Here is a 6764-nt window from a genome sequence, read left to right as displayed (position 1 = left end):
AAGTAGCTCCCCATGTGTTTCACTATAAGTGGAAAGTCTCCACAGCCATGCTACCAGTTCTGGGACTAGCCATGGGGCAAATTCTGGGACTACCAAATGAGTAGCCAGTTACCCACAAAGGAAGCCACAAAGGCATTCTCCAGGAACCAGGGCTGGGCCCCGGCCAGAGGGCGTCTGGGGCTCCCACCCCTTTCCCTGCTTGCCAGTGAGCCCTCCCTATTTACTGCCTGGGCTCTCCTCCTCCTCCTCCTCCTCCTCCGCTGCCCACCTGTCTGTCCTTCCCTCACCCATGGTTGTGTCCCAGCGCTCCCAGTGCACATAGATGGAACAGAGTGGCCACCTCTGGACTGGGAAACACCTGGAGATTTTGTGGGTGGAGCCTGGGGTGGGAGGTGTTTGGGGAGGGGAGGGGCCTCAGAGTCTACCTTGTGAAGCAGCCATTTCCTCCAGGGTGGCTGGTTCCTGTCGCTTGGAAACCCGTTCTGTTCCAGGCAACTGGGATTCCTGGAGTTTGGCAGCCACAAGGCCTCCGATAGGCAGGGGGGCCCCCAGGGGGCAAGAGGGTGGGGAGTGGCTGCCCTTGGCCGTTGCCTCACCTCAGAATGTGCTGACGCCGGCCCTGCCAACTGCAAACACACCACTGTGCGCTAATGTACAAAGTGGGGCCATGGTCAGTTTTCCCTTCCTCATTGGCTGTAAGACAGCTTTTGAGGACAAATTCAATGGCTATATCATGGTCACGCTTACTTATGTGCATTGTTCGTCTCGCCCCTGCACATGCCTGCCTTGGGGAAAATTCTAGAGTTCTTTTAAAAAGCATTTGGCAGATACTTAGAGGGAAGAAACTGCTTTCCCTCAGTTTTAAAATGACACCACAGAGAGCTCATCAAGCTAGGAAGGAAGCTTAATGAAAGAACAACAGACCTCACAGCCGGGCAGGAGGGAGGCAGGTGCGACCGCACCGGAGACAACTCAGAGAACAACTACAAGAGTCGGTTTTTGTAATGTGCTTTTATGAATCATAACAAGTCTCAAGACGGCTTACAAATTCCTTTCCTTTCCTCTCCCCACAACAGACACCTTGTGAGGAAGATGGGTCTGAGAGAGTTCTGAGAGAACTGTGACCGGCCCAAGGTCACCCAGCAAGCTTCATGCGGAAGAGTGGGGAATTGAACCTGGTTCTCCAGTTTAGAGACTGTCGCTCTTGAGCACCACACAACACGGGCTCTCAACTGTCGCTCTTGACCACCACACAACACGGGCTCTCAACTGTCGCTCTTGACCACCACACAACACGGGCTCTCAACTGTCGCTCTTGACCACCACACAACACGGGCTCTCAACTGTCGCTCTTGACCACCACACAACACGGGTTCAACCGTCGCTCTTGGAGTTAACTACACAACACGGCTCTCAACTGTCGCCTTGACCACCACAACACGGGTTTCAACTGTCGCTCTTGAGCACCACACGACGGCTTCAACCGTTTGGTTCACCACACAACACGGGCTCTCAGCTGTCGCTCTTTACCACCAATACAGGCTCTCAACTGTCAGCCTTTTGACCAATTACAACATCGGCTCAACTGTCGCCTTTGACTCACCACACACAGCCACCAGACTCTCAACTGTGGCTCTTGACCACCACACACAACCACGGGCTCTCAACTGTACGAGGAGAACTCTCAGCTGTCGCCAAATCTTGAGGCCACCACACAACACGGGACTCTCAACCGTTTTCTGACCAGGCTTCCACAGTAACACTGGGCTCTCAGCTAACTGTCGCCTTTGACCACCACACAACACGGGCTCTACAACTGTGGCTCTTAGGCACCACACAACCACCCGGGCTCCTCAACTGCCGCTCTCGGCCACCCACACAACCACGGGCTCCTCCAGCTGTGGCTCGCCAGCCACCACACAGCAGACTCTCAGCTGTGGCTCTTGGGCACCCGCAACCACCCGGGCTCTCAACTGTCGCTCTTGGCCACCACACAACACGGAGGGCTCTCAACTGCTCTTGACCACCACACAACGCAGACTCCTCAACTGTGGCTCTTGGGCACCCACACAGCAGGGCTCTCAGCTGTGGCTCTTGACCCACCCCACACAGCCGGGCTCTCAGCTGTGCGGCTCTTGGGCACTTCCACAGCCACAGACTCTCAGCACATGCAGCTCTTGACCACCACTGGCAGGCTCTCAGCTGCATAGGCTCTCCCGGCCACCACACAGCACAGGCTCACCAGCTGTGGCTCTCCCGGCCACCACACAACCGGAGCTCTCAACTGTAAGCTCTTGACCACCCACACAACCGCGGGCTCTCAGCTGTAAGCTCTTGACCACCCACACAACAGGGGCTCTCAACTGTAAGCTCATGACCACCCCGCACACTGGCGGGCTCTCAGCTGTGGCTCTTAGGCACCACCTATACAGACTCCTCAGCTGTCGCTCTTGACCCACCACAACAGGAGGGCTCTCAACCTTAGCTCTTGACCACACAACCACCCGAGGGCTCTCAGCGCTGGCTGCCGAGCCACCACACACACAGCAGGGCTCTCTTAGCTGTAGGCTCTTGACCACCCGCAACAGGGGCTCTCAGCTGTCGGCCACCCACATACGGGCTCTCAGCTGTGGCTCTTGACCACCACCCACAGCCACGGGCTCCTCAGCGCTGTGGCTCTTGGGCACCCACACAACAGGCTCAGCTTGGCTCCTTGACCACCCACACAACCGCGGGCTCTCAACTGTCACGGGCTCTCAACTGTAATGCTCTTCGACCACCACACAACCGCAGGGCTCTCGGCACAGCGTCGCTCTGACCACCACAACACGGAGCTCTCAACAACCGGCTCTTGACCACCACACAACCGCGGGCTCTCAACTGTAAACTGACCACCACAATATCAACTGTGGCTCGACCGCCACGGGTTTCTCGCTGTAAACCGACCACCACACAATACAGACTCTCAACTGGCGGCTCTTGGAGGCACCACAACCACGGGCTCTCAACTGTAAATAATAACTGACCACCGCCAGTGGCGACCACCCTTGCCGGGCTCTCGAACTGTGGCTCTTGAGCTACCACCACACAACCACGGGCTTTCAACGCCAGCTCTTGACCACCACCTTTAAGAACTCTCAGCGCCATGGCTCGCCGGCCACCGCCACGAATCTCAACTGCCAGCCGGCCACCACACAACCACCGGAACCTCAACTGTCGGCTCTTGGGCACCACAACCACGGGCTCTCAACTGTAGCTCTGACCCGCAACAGGGCTCTCAGCTGTAAGCTCTTGACCACCCGCAGCCACAGACTCTGCCGGCTCCTTGGCCACCACACAACCGCGGAGGACTCTCAGCCAACAGTTACAGCTAAGTGAAGCCTTGCTGGCCTCCTCGCGGCTTCTGTGCAGTCCCACACCAGAGACGAGCAAGGTGATTTGCCTTCCCGAGAGAGGTGGGCGTGGCCTTCTCCATCAAGCAGTGGTGGCAGCTCCTCTTTTCCAACCTCTGCTTCCCTCGCAGCATCAGCCTCGCTTCTGTTACGCAAACCGGTGGGACGCGACGGCCCTCTTGGGTTGGGAAATGAGCTACAGAGCACAAGGTCACTTAGAGTCGCTTGAGGAACGTTGGGTAACTTGATCGCTATACACATACATAGCCTATGTATACAGGTTTCAGCTCATTATAAGAAACCAGTAGAAAATAAATTTATTTTCTATGGTTTTATTGGGAAAATAACAAATGGAATAAAACAAAATCTCACTCACAATCACTCAATTACTGGGTAAAAACACACACATCCAAGGCTTCCTAGGATATAATTTAGAGGTGAAAGGCAGGTTTTGAATATAGACAGAGAAGGAATGGGGCATCAAAGATTATATTTACTAGTCTTGTAGTGGATGTCCAGGAAACAGAGCCCCAATGGCTGGGCTCTGGATGATCAGCGCTGTTAGAACAATATTATTGAACACCTAGATGGTGTGATAATATTGAACAACTGACTGGGGTCTGGGGCGGGTTTTTATAGGGAAAACCATGGAAAGGATTTTTCCTGCTGTTCCAAGGTGCAGTAATGGTCTTGAGTGTCAGACCATTTGACCTGACGGCTGACCCATTATCTTAATGCTGTTGGACAAAACAGGTAACAACCCTCAATGGGTGTTGCAACATAGATGGTCACCAGGGCGATGAGTCACAGGGGAGGTTAACAAACATAGACAAAAGAGGACTGGGGTCCACCCCGGTGTGCTGTTGTTCATATTCAAATGTTATTTCCTGAGTATGGGCCAGGCATGGGGGGGGGGGAGTCCTTGAGGCATTCTTGCTCACAAGGTCAGATCCAGTCCCAATGTGGAGTTTCTGAATTCAAACAGACTCCTACGTCCAGGTCTGACAGGGCAGCATCCTCTCTCCCTCCTCCACACTGCTAGAGGTCAGGCTGGTAACAATGATGTCATGCTTCACCAAAGGTTGGCCTGGAAGACCACGAGGCTGTTCTGCGAACGTGTTGAAGGTAGACCTGCATTCGCTGCAACCAAAGAAGCTCGTGCCCTGGCCGAGTATGTATGTATGCGAAAGGACTCACTGTGCTACATGGAGCAAATGCGCACAAACTTTGACTAATGGGGAGGTGACTGAGTTCAAGGACTTGGTAGAAACCCAAGGAGACAAATCTTGTCCACTTACAGCTCAACACAAAGGGGTGGGTGGGTAGATGGTTGGGGATGGTACAGGCACGCTGTCTCCAGAGAGATTCCTGGTGGCCCGACAAGGTGAAATAAAACAGTGGCATTAGATATTCCACAACCCTTTTACGCGCCCCCCCTCCTCCTCCTCCTCCTCCTCCTCATGGATTGCCCTGTTTAGACCTGTATGACTTACAAGTGGACAGATTTCGTGTACTGGCTGTGATTTCGGAAGCCTCCCCATAAAGATTATGAATGAATTAGCCAGGCCTTGATACTATTGTGGAGATGATGGACTTGTGACAAAACATCTGGGACTGGAACAAACATGGAATACCTCCCCCTCCCAGGATGTGGCTGTGGGGGTGTGGGGGGATCACCAGCCCCCCCACCCCCGACAAGGCTAAAATGGAGCTATCTAAATGGCTCCTGCGCCCCCTTTTCTTACTGTTTCTAACACCCTGGGGATGAAACACAATGCCCCTCCGGACAGCTAGAAAGCATCCTCTAGACTAGGGGTCTGCAAACTATGGCTCTCCAGATGTTCATGGACTATGATTCCCATCAGTCCCTGCCAGCATGGCCAATTGGGAATCGTAGTCCATGAACATCTGGAGAGCCATAGTTTGCAGATTCCTGCTCTAGACCATTCTGTCCCTGGCTCTTTTGTAGCACAGATATCCCGCCCAGGGCCCCCCCCTTTTTCAAACGGGGATTGCAAGAGATCCTATGAGAATGTCTGTTCCTGTGGTTGTAGCGGGCTGGGCTGAGAGGCTCTGCTACGGCGGAACTGGTGGAACTGCCTCCCAGAGGAGACCAGGGCCCTGCGGGATTTTATGGAGTTCTGCAGGGCCTGCAAATCGGAACTGTTCCGCCAGGCATTCCGTTGAGGTTGATCTTTGACCACCAGTCTCCCCTGGGACTATGTATTTTCTTAGCCCATAGGTGGGTTTTACTTCTCCAGCTTGGTTTTATAGCTTTTAGTGTAGCCCGGTTCATTAATTCCTGATCTATGGTTATTTTATTTCATTATTTTGGTTTCTGTCTTGTCTTTTAAACATGGGTTCTTTGTCGAAACAGTTTTTATGTATTGTAATTCCGGCTGTACATCGCCTCAAGCCAGACTTGGGAGGCTGATTAATTAATTAATTAATTAATTAATTAATTAAGAAGAACTACCTTGAGTTCTCAAATATTGAGATGGAGGCACTAGCAGCCACTTGCTCTGAGTCTTCCACAATAAACCTTCCCACCCAAGTAGAAAGCCATCAGCTCCTACACCAAAGGGTGTAGGAGCTGACAGTAACCACAAGATCTCCTGATATTCATCATCCTATGGAATTTATGACGAATCTGGGAATGAACTGTTTATTGGGTTGGTGATACTGAAATGGGCAGAAGGCCCTGATGAAGCAGTTTAGAAGTGGTCTCATATGTAGCTTTGCCAACAGGAAGCCATAGTGGTTCATACCAATAGTCCGAGCCACTTCTGTCAGACTCTCAAACGTGGAAATAACAGAGACCGTAGGAAAGTCCTAAAGCAGTTTATTTCAGGTAATATGAAGAGTAACAATGTAAAGCAGGATCTGAGCTACAAAGCTCAGATCCAGGACCTATATCCTTTAACCCCCCCCCCCCTCTGTTTCACCCCACACCAAATGGCTACTACTATTTCTACTACAATTACACTACAGAGCTTCAAAGGACCTGGGAACCTTTCACACCTCTTTGAAGGTGGGCTGGCGCCAGGAGACTGCCAAGGAAGGGAAGAGGGAAACAGGGAAACATTTGCAATTCCCACTTTGCATTTCACACACAGCAAGACATCGAGGCACTGACAGGCATGGTTCTGACAACTTCTGCGTATTGTCAGTTGAAGTGACTGTTTTGGAACTTTAAAAAATAAACACCAAGTGGCTGGTATCCTGTCAGGGGGTGGAAACAATCTGCCACATTTATATAATTCCTACAAATGTAATCCTTTGAATGGGTTCCAGTTTGGGCTTTTTTCAATGTATGTTTGTTGGAAGTGAAGGACTGGATGCTCTTTTCTGCCCCAGAGACAGAGGGGGACT

The sequence above is a fragment of the Sphaerodactylus townsendi genome, linkage group LG02 (assembly GCF_021028975.2).
Source record: "Sphaerodactylus townsendi isolate TG3544 linkage group LG02, MPM_Stown_v2.3, whole genome shotgun sequence".
In the NCBI taxonomy this organism is placed as follows: Eukaryota; Metazoa; Chordata; class Lepidosauria; order Squamata; family Sphaerodactylidae; genus Sphaerodactylus; species Sphaerodactylus townsendi.
Note: the sequence above shows the minus strand (reverse complement) of the source record.